This window comes from Ambystoma mexicanum, chromosome 12 (assembly GCF_040938575.1).
Source record: "Ambystoma mexicanum isolate Mex_15411 chromosome 12, UKY_AmexF1_1, whole genome shotgun sequence".
NCBI lineage: Eukaryota > Metazoa > Chordata > Amphibia > Caudata > Ambystomatidae > Ambystoma > Ambystoma mexicanum.
The window spans coordinates 657,087,342-657,100,944 of NC_090936.1; the positions used below are offsets into that span (position 1 = coordinate 657,087,342).

Consider the following 13,603-nt stretch of genomic DNA (forward strand, 5'->3'; position numbering starts at 1 on the left):
TAGCAGTCTGTATGTTATTTATGACCCTGTATGCTTTAAAAGTTGAATAGAGGTGACCTAATGCTTATTTATAGATTGTCCCAAATGCACATGCAACATACGTGTGTTTGGTTATCATTTGGCCTTGTGAGCCAAAAGTAGCTCTTGGTACCTGTTGGTTTCAAGCTAACCATGCTCTTCTATGCCATAAGCAGGCGCTAAATAGCTTGCAGCTCCACTCATTTTCGAACAGTGACATCTGTTGGTTAAGAGCAGTATTGCCACTCATTTTATTTGCATTACTGTGGTGAAGAAATTGGGTCAGGTAAGTCAGTTTGGAGAGCCCCAGCAGAGCCCTAGCACAAGGGCCTTATTTGGAGCTTGCACACTTAAAACCCTGGCTCACGTTGCCTGTGGTGATGCAACAATGTTCAGTGTGGGGGTGCTGGCTTGATTATTTTTTCCCAGAATCAAGGAGGTTGCCATCCAGTCTGATGTTATTTGAATGTGGACAAGTGGAGTGCGGACACAAGTGCAGGTGGCTGCAGCTTCCCAGGTATTTTTTTTTCTGCTTTTTTGGCGTTCGAGCACAGCAGTGCTGCCATTGGTGTTTACTTGGAGAAGGGGCTCACCGTTTAAAATACCTGTCCCTTCGCGGTGCGGACACAAGTGTAGTCGGCTGCAATCTGCGACTGTTACGGTGGGCAGCAAGAGATGGACTGTGTTCTAGATCATCTTTAGTTCTATAACTAGCCTGAATGATCCGTTATTGACACAGAGAACAAAGTGGTGGAAATGTGCGGGTGCTTTTTTTCATTATATCTGTGTCGTGGGCTTTACTCGGCTATAGTACAATCAACGCTTACTAAGGGGAGTCATTTACCTCTATGTATTGTTTTTACAATGTACAACCTTACAGTAAGCCACGTGAATGTTGTAGCAAATTTTCTCCGTCCCACATCATCATTATTCAAACTCTGATTCTCTTTACAAGGAAAGCCGAGCTAAATTTACAGATTGTTTTCATCATGAAGGTCCCTCAGTGGAGAGATCATGTGACTCAGTAAATGATGCGCTCAAACTTAGAACCAGCACAACCCCTGAACCACTTCAATTAGCCGGTGCATCTGGTTCTCCTAAAGCCTCCAAATTGTCAGATCATTTACGCAGCTCTATTTTCTCTTCTCCCTCTATTATGCAAATTGTAGAGGAGGTACATTTGACGAAAGAGGTAAACGAAGCCTCAGTTCAACTTCCTTCCCTCGATTGTTCTCCGTCTCTGTTTCCTGAGCATCAGGAATCGGTTAATAACTCTACCTTTGCAGGATATTTCACTGTGTGAAATGTTGGAATCCTTAAGTGATTCCCTGGAACAGGGCCCTAATTCGTTTGCAGCTCTGATTTTGTCCTCATTGGTCAAATTGTATGACATTATTTTCTCTGAGGTTAGAGGACACTCAATAATGTTGATCCGGATTGAAGATAGCCTTGGGGAAAATGAAGACCCTGCCTGAACCATCACTGTCTGTATAACTCTCAGCCTTGGAGCTCAAACCTCTGAAGTGTGTGTTACTGGGTGTAGTACTCAACTCCCTTCTGCTCGTGTTATACTAGATTTTTTAGACACTGGCCCAAGTTGTGACTCACCTATTGAGTTTGATATTAGATGCCCTGACTGTCGGTGCTGTAAAACAAAAAATTGGTCTAAAACAAATCTAAACAATTGTAAAATCTACAATCAAGGCAGCAGAAATCTTCAAGACCATTTTTATGTACTATTATTGACAATTTTTATGTACTATTGTTAACAGAATGGCTTCTGAAGATTGTCTCCATCGGGACTCGAATATAAATGATGACCGTGAAAATACATCTGCTATTAATACCAAGCCTAAGAAACGAAAAGAAAGAAGAACTTGGTTCTTTCTGTAAAGTCTACTGTTGATGTGGGAAGAATTACGCATTACATCTAGTAAATCTATGGTTGCTCCACTTGGTAGGTCAATCCTATCTGTACATTCCAACTTAGCACAGGATGTGTTGTTTGCTGAGGAGCCATTTGTGGGTCAGGATATTACGCATCCTAGTGAAACTCCGGTTATGGTAGTAGATTCTCACAAAATGACTAATTTTGAACAACCAGGTGCTGCTCAACCTCTAATCCCTTTAAGACTAGGTTTACAATCGCTGCTTCCAGCATCTGAATCTGTGCTTCTCGGTAGATCTAACATATCTTTATTTTATGAAATCCCAGCCCTGCTGTGAAATCTTGATTCTAAGCATATTGATGTATTTCAGTTTGTTGATGAACGTACTGCTTGCATTTGTTTACATTTGAAGTCCTTAATAGTTTGTTCTCTACTGTTGGAGGAAGGGGAACGACTTTTAATATTGGGTTATGATTTATTTTACCTCAATGAGAGAATGTCTTTTGAGGGGAAACTCAAAGAAACAAACTGTTACCCTAGCTCAATCAAAACAGTCTAATCTGCAAATCTCTTGTCCTATTATGTCGACGAAGCGTACAGTCCATTTCGAGCGGGACTTCAAGGCAGGAGTAGAATCCTGCTGCACTTCATGCGCTTGAGATTACGAATCCGAGATGCGTTGTCCTGCTTCTCCCACTCTCTAAGAGTTTGCGAAAATCATGCCATAAGAAGGACTGCCAATTGTTTCTTCAATGCAGGATCTAGACTCTCCTATGGCACTCATGATGTCTGTGAGCGAAATTTGTAAATTCTGCAATCCCAACCCCGTACACACCGTCGCTGGGGTGTGAGATGTGGAGGACGGGGGCCCGCTCACAGTGTATTGGTCCATTTTATTTTGGAGACCCGCTTTCTGTAATTTATCCTTGACCATGGCGCAACACCTGCTAGACTCAGGGAGCAGATCTTGCTCACAACAGCCTTTTCATGCCTGTCTGATCCTGACGTGCATGCTCCTGGGATTTTAGCAACAGAGGGTCCAGTGAGGTTTGTCTATTGCAACCAGTCAATCACCATCAATTTATGTCGCAGTCGTGCAAAAAAGTGCTCCATTGTGATGTTTTCCACTCTGCTCCTGATCAACAATGCAGCGCCACGGTGTGGATATTTCACCTACGCTGGTGGGGGTCCAAATGTGGGGCCCCAAACACTTAAGACGTGCCATCTGCCGATGCTCCAGTATATATGACTGACCCGTAGGGACTGCGCCCCAGCTCACAAACTGTGACTTTTGATATCACTGTTCACATGTGCCTTCCAGCAGTATGCTTAAAAGTCAACCTGGTGCAGCCATCACTCACACTAGGTATATTTTCATGAGGCTCTTGTATATAGGACTGACCTAGGGGGTAGAAGTACACCCCAGCTCACAGGGAGTGTGCAATCAGTGCTCCAATGTGCCTCCCAGCGCAGTGCTTTTTAAAAGTCAAACCGTTGCATCATTTAATAATGCTGGGTACATTTACATGAAGCTCCTGTAAACTTCAAAGGGCCCTCCAACGTGAGCGCATACAATGCGTGCCGGGCCTCTAGCTCTCCGCTGTGACTCTCTATACACCAGTGAACACGCCGCTCAATGCCGGCAGGCCCGGTGTTTGCTTACCTTGCTGTCACTTCGGAGACCACACTCTGGTGCTCCCAGCGAGTTCTGGGCTGCTCCACAGCTCTCCGCCTCATGTTGCCGGCACCGCTCCTTCTCTTGAGCGTACAAGTGGGCTTTCTGTCACAGGGCTCGCCCCACTGCTACCACGCCAGCTGCCTCACCAAGATGGTGCTCTCCGAATTATGTGTTGTCCCGGAGTTCCCCGGTGTAGATTTTGCTAAAAAAATAAAGAGGGATGCAGCAGATACCTTCCACTTTTGAACGTTGTTTAAATAGCTGCAGGATGTATACTTAAAGCATGATTTATACTGCAGGGTATCGGCGGAGCGACAGAGGCCCATGTCTCGCCGCCCCTTCAAACACGTGATTTATTGTTAACATCTTGGAATTCACGAAGGCACAATGAGCTATTTTTCCCATTAATATGTTAGGAGCTTACTTCTTATATCATTATTGCTACAAGAGGTGTGGATTACTATCTGTCCTGTGTTGGATGGCTTCTCTTCCTTTCTCCAATCTGCTAAAATAGGTTTGAATGGTAGACTGGCCAGTGGCAGCCTGATCTCGTGTAAAAACGCTTTAATAGTTTTGAAAGATTGCCATCCAGTAATCCTGTAATTTTGGCAATAAGTGCAAAGTCTGTTAGTTTAGGTCCCTTCCAAATTTGTTTAATAATAAACTTATATTGGAACCCTGCTTGACAGGAACTGGATGACATTTTGGACGATCTTTCTGATATACTCTCATTATGGTTTGAATGCAGGAATCCAGACAATATCTTTGTTGGAGGAGATCTCAATAGTTACTGTTTAGAACTAGAGACGAAAATGTGATTGGGGATATCTAAGCCACTAACTAGGAACTCGAAGGCTCTAATGTGAAACGGTTGCAAGTGGGTCAATTTCTTCCAAACCTGAGGACTGATAAAAATAAATGGAAATATGCCAGGAAACATACCTTCCGCTCTTACGTGCCACAATCGTCCTATTCACATATGTAATAGCCATACTGTTCTGAGTGATTATAATTTCTTTCAGAGCCAAATTAAACATGTTCATTTGGCTATACTATGTCCCATTATGGCATCCAATACCTTTCAGGTTTCTGCTCGGGGTAACCGGTTGTTTTGGAATTTTAGAAATATCCCCGATCTCAAAATCGGAGTTCTTCCCTGAATGTGGAAAATTAGACAGCAGCTAATGACTTCTTACATCCCACAGACACAATGGATACACGTTTTTAAAACCTTTATTCAATGTTTTGGGATGGTAGAATTCCTAAGTGCCCCTAACTCTAAAGTGGGAGTAATCTTGACCATTAAACAATAACCAATACACCCAAGTCGGTCTGGTCAAGATAAAAAGGCCTATACTATGAAATCCTAATCTTGCCCTCCTTCTTAAAATAACAAAAGGTGGTAAGGAAATATAAAAGGAAAACGGTGTCTCAAAAAGAAATGTCAGCATGGCTTCAGTGCTAGCTCCCGTCCCCAGGTTCAACTCCACGGGGTCTAGAGAGTCTTTTAAGAAAGACAAAAGATAGGTGGATGGCACAGTTCTCTCAGTCTTGCACACTTTGGCTTACTGGCACAATTCAACAGTTCGCTTTTAGGCTTTACATTTCTTTGTTTAGTCTTTGCCCGCTTTACCATCAATACTCAGTTCATATTTTTCTCAACATCTCACAGTTCTGCACAGGCTTGCCTCTGCCGGGCTCGAGCCTGTCTTGTTTCACTTTGTTACACAATTTCTTAAAGTTGTGGGATTTCCATTCCCCAGTTTTATCTTCGATATTTTCCACTTTCGAAACTGCAAGGAATCTCCACAGACCTCTGCATGACGACTTCGACCTCTCTTTAAACAATCTTTCAATTTACAATCTTCTCTTGCAGCACCAATACCTCTTGGTACTTGTTGTTATTATTCTCGTTCACTTGCCTTTGTAGTTCTAATATTTTGCTTTTGCCTTCTTGGGATATTCGCAGTACACATTTAAATATTTGCCTTCTTGGCATGTTCACATATTTCAAACTTTGCTTTCTTGGCATATTCACAATTCACATTTTTCGTTTTGCACTTGTTTACCTTTCTTTCCTTTGATCTCTACTGTAATATCTTTCACAATTCTTCTCATTTCACAGAGACTTTCGAATGTGCGATTTCACCTCGCAGGACCACTCTGCTACTTTGTATCTTCAATTTTAACAATGGTTCTCTTCATTCGTGTTTTATCGGTACACGCGCAACCTTCAACTTGCAAAATTAGTCCCTTTCTCTTTAACATCAACCAGACTTTTGTTCCCCTTGATAATACACCGGCCGTGTTAATAGAATGTCTTTAATCTTTTCTTGCTGCTCAAGGCCGTTTACCAACACCTCCTCTGCTCCTCCTCAACTCTGTCTTCACCTGGGATGGGCGCGTGCCGCTTCCCAGCAATCTGAAGGTTTCTTTCCTTCGCTCGCTAGGCTTTACGTTTTCGAACACTCGCGGCTTCCTGAAAGCATGGAAATCTTGCCTGGCCTCCACTTGGTCCTGTCAACTGTAGATCAGCCCGCTGGTCTTCCAGCTTCCACCGTCCGGTCCGCATCAGCCTTGGAAGAGCTGTTCCTTCTCGCGCCCAGCCTCGCTCAAAATGTACTCGTGCGCGCCACCTTTATTTTCATAGGGAGTGCTAATAAGTGGCAGGTGTCAATTGTTAAAGCTACGTGCCTGACTCTGCCTGGCCATATTACAGGGACAGGGCCAATGCAAGTCAGGGGAGATAATCTCTCCAGCCTTATTCCTCATCTTCTTTTGTGCAGTATTTTTGTCAAGACAAAATGGGGTGGAATTATGGGAGTTGTAGCTTCCTGCAAACTATGCCGGTATAGGAGTTAGATGAGTTGTGGAAAAAGGGGGGATACCATGTCTCACCATTGTGTTTCTCCCCCACTCCCTGAGGACCCCCTACCCAGGTGATCTTCCCTCGCTTTTCCACCCCCAGGGTCGGGATCCAAAAGTGATGGCCTTTCCCTGGCCACCTGAGTATGGGATCCCCGGGGACTAGGTTGTGAAACACACTCTGGTTTTTCACACTGCCCAATTCCATTGCCTTATTAAAAGTAATGCTCAACCATTGATATCATCAAATAGGGGTGGCTCAGTTTTATCTGTGACACAAAAGAGACGGCACCTATATGATGCTGCTATATAGAGCATAACAGAATAATTCTACAGGCCTCTCTGAGGAGACTGAGCGCCTCTGCTGGTGTGGGTGAGCTGGTGTTGGTGATTCTTGGTATCTAAACTCTGCATTATGCAGCATTATAGGAACTGGCTAAAACATCATGGATCTTATCTTTATAATAAAGCTAGCCAATGTATGCTCTATTAGTTGCCATGCAAAAATCCTGCAGAATTCTGGAAACGTACAAATCTTGAAACTGTAATGCAACAGACAATGCAGGTTGATCCCATTTCTGAAGATTCTTGATGCAGTCACTTTTCCCAATTGTACGGCCCCCTCTTGAGATAATGTGGCTACTGCACATGTACCAATGTCAAAGAAGTGGTCTTTTCTGGTAGATGTAGAATTGTTTGAGATGTTCATTACTAAATCAAAAGATTCTAGGGCGGCTGGAGCTGATGCAATAGCCAATTTGGTTATGAAGGCTGACCTCTGAGTGTGGTCTAAGATTCTTGGCACTTTATTCTCTAATATAATACAATCAAAACAGATTCCACCTTCTTGGCCAGAAGCCTTTATAATACCTTAATCAAAAAAGGCAATCGACTCCTGCCTTCGAACTACCGTCCGATTGCGTTGTTGGATTTTTGTAGTAAGTATTTTACCTCATTACTCTTGCGTGAATTGGAAGCTTAGGTGTTTAACACTGGCAGAATTGAGACATTTCAAACAGGATTAAAAAAAAAAGCTATAGGGACTTGGCTCCATGGCTATATTCTGCTATGGCTCCAAAATAAAGCATGGCAGAAAAAGGCAAACGTCATATTTGTGGCAACTATAGACCTGACCTCGCTTTCGATTTCGTAAATGGGGAAAGACTGTGGAATACATTGGCTGTCTGGGGCCTTCCCTTAAATTTGTTGGATATAATAATAAAGCTACACACCAACTCATCTATAAAGGTAAGGTTAGATAAATTAGGGAGGTTAACTGACTCGATTCCAACACTACGGGGTGTGAGACAGGGTGGCATACTTGCTCCCTCCCTATTCAGTTTTATAAATCTCTGACTTGAGATTTTTGATAATCGGAACATTTCCCCTGAAGTTAGCTGTCCAGCATATCTAGTGCATTGCCTACTCTGATGATATTCTGTTTTACGATCAAACTGCGGTGAGTCTACAGCGAGCCCTAATTACCTTACTTGCTTATCTCTTAGAAAATGAATTGGTGATCAATGTAGAGAAAAGGAAAATAATCCATTTTCGCAACACTCGAAGGCATGTGAGCTTCAAATGGTCGCTGGAAGGAAGAACTGTTGAAAAGGTGAATCATTTAAAATATCTGGGTTCACATATTTTTGGTAAGCCGTGTGGTTATTCATTATTCCCTTTGTTTAAAAAAAAACGTATTTGCTTCTCAACTGCGTAGACTCCAGTTTAGGTACTATCGCTTCTCATTTTTACCTTTGGTTAAATACTGTAAGGGAAACATTGTACCTAGTATTACCTTTTTGGATTGGAGCTTTGGCATTTGGTAGAATGGCCCTATTTGGCAAGCTTAAGGCCTGTTATGGAGGAAGTCATTATTGCTTCCCAAATTGGTTCCAATAGCTGTCATTGGGTACGATTTTGGGCACAAGTTCATTAAGCTCTCAAATTCAGTGAAATATGTTATCCCTATATCGTAAAATCATTGCCTATGTCTATGTTTGTGATCCTACCAGTGCTCCAGATAGGATTTTGGAGTGAGAGAATTTTACTCCCAATATTTAGAATTGGAGGGGAAATCCAATTTCAAGAGAGTAAAAATGTGTTTCCATCTTCGCAAGAGAGTAACAAGTGTCTGACAACTATCCAATTTTTGCGTACAATTAAAACTGTTTGAAAACATTAGTGACAAAACAGCTGTATTTCAAAGGTGTTCTAAATAATGTATTGCACCTGATGTGGAAAACATTTTCCCCACACATGAACTTTGTTGATGCATACTACCCAGCTTCATCCTCATGATACTTGGACACAAACTCTGTTAATGGCTACTACTGATGCCAACTAGTTACATCGGCTGATTCATAAATTAAGTCCCTCACTCTACCAGCATCACTTCCCTGCCTCTTGGGCCTACTGTTGCTGCCTGGCACTACCTGCTTGACAGCCGCTCCATGTTTGTGCTCCATCTCTCCTTCCCTTTGCTACTCTGATTCCCCTGTCTCTCACTTTCTGACGCTCTGCCTCTCACCCTTAAGTGTTGCGATGCCATGTTTTGCGGTCTGTTTCTCTCTGACTCTGCCTCTTTCATCTCTGCATTCTATTGTTGCTGTTTTCCGCCTATATCTCGCTGTATCGGTTAATATAGCTCCTCTTCCTCTCTCATGTCATTACTCTGGCTATATCTGTTCTTTCTTTTGGTTGTGCTTGCTACTTTTTTTGATTATCTTTCTTGCACTGTCTCTTATGCTATTGTCCTGCCCTTCTCTAGTCTTGCTTTACTATGTCTATCTCCCACCCACCAGCTGTTGATCTGTGTTTTATTTTACTGTCTCTACATGTCTCTTTTGCTCTGCTTCTATCCCTCACTCCTATTGTGTGTTTGTCCTATTATTAACAGTGTATCCTTTCTCACTTTCGCTTTTGCCCTATCATGTAGCTCATTGCTCTCTCTTCCTGTTGCTAAAATTCCTGTTTTGGATTGTCTAGTATGTTCTGTCCCTTCGCAAACCCCCCCGCCCCACACCTTTGTTCTGTATTTCTTAGGAACAGAGTTGCTCTTCCTCTCCTGTATTTGTTTGTCTTTTAACATAGCACCAATACATATCCAAAAAGATGAAAATGTCTTTTCTATTTAGAAATCTAGTGCAGTTTTACCATTGGGTGCTCCTTTTAGATGTGTGCAAACCTTCATTTAGCCATTAGGCTGGGAATTATAGAGGTAGAGGTTTGTCTGACCAGATACAGCACTTGCTTGAATGCAGATGCGTTACCAACACTGCATGCCATTACAAGTATAACAGCCCACATGGGATGTGTCTGTTCTGAGCCATTACAAGTATAGGGTAATGACCCAAAATGTCGCCCTCATAATTGCGATGGCCGAAATGTCTGACTTTTTTTTAACACCACCCCCCTTACACCACATATATATGTGGGGAGTATGTGATATTATAGTAACTTGTGGGATTGGGGGGGGGCGGAGGGGGTTTCCCCCCGCATATGTATGTGGTATAAAGGGGGTTGAAAGTTTTTAAAAGTCAGCATTTTCGGCCTTCGCAATTATGGTGGTCGCAGTGATCACATAGATCCCAAGTATAGCAGCCCTGGAGAGCTGAATATTCTGAGACATCGGGCCCTGATGAGGTGTGTGTTGTGAGCCATTGCAAGCATAGCAGCCCTGGAGAGTTGTGTTCTGAGCAATTGCAGGTATAGCAGCACTGATGAGTTGGTATCGGGTAATAATGTCGCCATGAAAAAAGTCATCAGGTTGGCGACTTTAAAAAAAAATGTTCATTTTGTTCATGTGGGCAACCTACAGATTTGGGCCTAGGGTGTCGAAGCCAGCAGGGAAAACAGGGAACCCCATGCATTTCCCAAAAGAGGACACCTGTGGGAATGCACAGAGGTCTGACTTGCGCGAAGCAGCCCAGAATTTATTACCCAGACCTCCGGACAAAGTGAACATTGTGTTTTTTCCCCACCAAATATCACACTTTGTCGGGGATTGTGGCTGATAAAAACTGGGGCAATTTGCGCAAGGCAGACCTCTGTGTATTCCCACGGGTGTGCTCTTTTTGGAGATGCATGGGTTTCCCTGTTTTCCCTGCTGGATTCGACACCCTGGGCCCAAATCTGTAGGTTGCCCACATGAACAAAATGTGCTGTGCCGAAAGGCTTAGGGTTACCAGTGGGTTACCTTTTTCCTTTTGCGCCCCGGTAGGTGCACCCACACATGTGAGGTACCGTTTTCATCGGGAGACGTGTGGGGACGCGGGAAGGTAGGCCATGTGTTGTTGGCGGTGTGTTTCTGTGGGTGGCCAGAGCGAAATGTCTGAGAATTGTCTTTATTTCCAGCCACTTTCAGAGACATTTCCCTCTGTCCACTCACCGAAAAAGCTCTGAACCGGTGTTCAGTGCAAGGGTTTGTGCACATGGATGCAGTTGGTGTTGCACAGGGTAGTGTCCCATATATTGTATGCTTGACCCATCGTTTGCTGTCTAATGAGACGTTCTGAAGATTCATTAATCAAAAAGTGCCCAATGTTAAAGCCTGACAGAAGTACGCATTATGCTGTTGCAGCAGGCAGGATAATTGTCAGCTTCAGGTGGACAAGATGACCGTTGCGGTCACTGAAATGAACTGTTTTCAATGTAGTGTTAAATACCACTTTCGAGGGAGGGCAGTGCCCCTAAAGGTTCTCCTGCGCAAGCACAGCATTTTAGCCCAAGCACCCATGAAAGCAGTATTTATCTCTATTAGCATTCGGACCCCAACCTCTGTGCTGCAAATACTCTATTCTTTTTTTGTTTTTAAGGGAACTAGGCTTTGCACAATTCATGCTTCCCTTGCAAACATATAACACACATGTCTGCGATTGGAAAACAATATTTCCAGGACCTGGAGGTGCCCATGTGAGTGAGTGGGTGGTGGGAGGGGGTAATCTAGGTGTGGCATACCAGTGGAGATTTCACCTGGGGCATTACCTCCAAGGACCGAGTGAAGGCTAGGCAGAGACCCGGCATGAAATACGGGTGGCTACTTGCAAATTCTGCTTGTTTTCCCGATCTCCGGATAGGCCAACTCTGTATCGCAGGTGGTAATATATAATGCAATCATAATTGTTGAGCAAAGCAAGCTCTGGGGTGAGGAACATCTAGAAGAAGAACCTATAGAAAGACCCGATAAGTGCTTGGGGGACCCTAATGCACCTGTTAGCTGGCTGACTATGAAAGAACACTTGCTGCGGGACCTTGCAGCATGTTCACACGCCGAAGATCTCCAGTCATGGTTGGTATCTGTGGGCCCAAATAAATCCATGCTACATCAGTCAGCTCTGCAGAAGCCTAGTCTAAAGGCTCCTAAAGGGATTGAACAGGCCTCCCAGACTCTCATCCCTCAGAACGGGCCACATCAGGGCTGCCAAACAGACCCCATAGATCTGTCACAAAAAGATCTGTTCTTGCAGATGAAAATTGCTCGTCCTGCCGCCTGCCCAGAGGGTGAACTCCACTGGAGGGCTTGCGGCCCCTCTTTAAACCGGTTATTTCATCGACTATCACCCTCTCTAAAGACATTTGTTTAAAAAAAGGATCAATGGCTGAGATTATGGACCCCAACCTACGGAGCTTTGTTCTGGATTCGAGAAATATTATTATTACTAATGTCGCCAAGCCCAGTTACCCTGAATCAAGGGAGGAAGTAAAGAACACAATTTTAACTTGGCTTAATCAGAAGGTAGGATATAACTGCATTAGAACTCGGGACCTGAAAGTTCTCCATAGAACTCAGATTGATAACTGGTGTTCCACCGATAACACTGATTGTATTATTATAAGTTGTGGTTTCAGCAGCTTACCCATGTTTCTGAAGAAAATCACAAAACTACAGGATTCGCCTTCGTCCACTAAGCTAAGGATTGTCCTGAATTGACTTTTTATTTGTTTATGTTTTTCTTATAATATTTGCTGTTTGGTTGATGACCGGTGATGTTGCTTAACATGTTTTTGTTTTTGGATTTTATGTTAATTTCCTGCTCTCCTGATTTTATTCTGTACTTGTTTGTATGTCGGCGCCCTTAAGCCTCTGGGTCAGTGGTGCGCGGTATAAATAAAATTAAATAAAATATGGTATTGCAGTAGATGTATAGACTGGATGGAACTGTTGGTCACTACTTTGCAAACACATCTAGCTAGCTTTGTGTATTCATTTTGTAGGAGGAAAGAAAGTAAGAGACTAAGCAGAGTGAATGGCACTGCAGGTAGAGAACTGTTCAAACTAGATGGAATGTTGTATTTTGTGACATCGCCCTTTTAGAGTAATTGGTATAAAACAACAGAGTGATAAGATAGAATGTCAAGGAGTTTGGGGTTGGCTCATGGGTTCAGCACCGGTTGCATAGATGTATGCAACCAGCGGGTCACAACTAGGTTTGTCATCAACAACATTTGGCTGTGTGATCATGTACGTTTTCAAAAGTGTTCACTCGTCAGTAGGATGCACCCCACCCCCAACCAAATATAATATAGTTGACACTAGGACATTTACATACACTAACCTAAACAAAGACCATGCAGTGTTTTACAGTAGAAACTACGTAACGACTGTGAGGAACTCATGGTGACAACAGTAAAGACAGACACAAGTGATCACAGTTCAAAGGTGTTTATTTAAATTGTATGTAGGTTGAAAAAAACGCCTAATCTAAACCTAAATCTAAGATGGGGGCAAGTGTCAACCATCAAATGAAAAATAAAGTAGTCCTAGTGGCGTTGTCAAATAATAAGGGCTTATACTAAAAAAAAAAACCTATTGCCAAACCTCACAACTAATACAAAAAGGGTGTGGGATAGTTTTCAGGAAAAGAAAGAAGTGTTCGCAAATAATATGTCAGGATGCGGTAGCCTGGGACTCCCTTCCCAATGTTTTGTGCATGGGGTAAGATGGGAGCTTGGAGCTCAGCACACACTCCAGCTTTCCCAGCATGAGTTAACAGTTCCAATGACAGCAATCAGGACCGTCGATGGCCAAGTCCTGTTCCTCTTCAAAGTCTCTTGCCTTTGAGGGCCTGATGTATTCGCTAACGAAACACACACACAAGGGTTTTTTTCTGCAGTTCACGTCGGGTGATTCACCCCTCAGCCCCGCTCTTCTGGG

The 13,603-nt window shown here is 43.3% G+C and overlaps 1 protein-coding gene across 6 annotated transcripts in view; it reads left to right on the plus strand.

Moving 5' to 3' along the window:
• Window positions 1–13,603, plus strand: part of HBP1 (HMG-box transcription factor 1) — a 735,347-nt gene that overhangs the window by 6,053 nt on the left and 715,691 nt on the right. For 2 of the 6 annotated variants that reach the window (XM_069629135.1, XM_069629138.1), the window contains exon 2: window positions 7,956–8,062. The exons of 2 other annotated variants lie outside the window; for them this stretch is intronic. The gene's annotated coding sequence lies outside the window, so the exon portion shown is untranslated. Of the gene's footprint in view, window positions 1–7,955; window positions 8,100–13,603 lie in introns of those variants that run through there. 2 more of the 6 variants (XM_069629137.1, XM_069629139.1) reach the window with 1 other exon arrangement.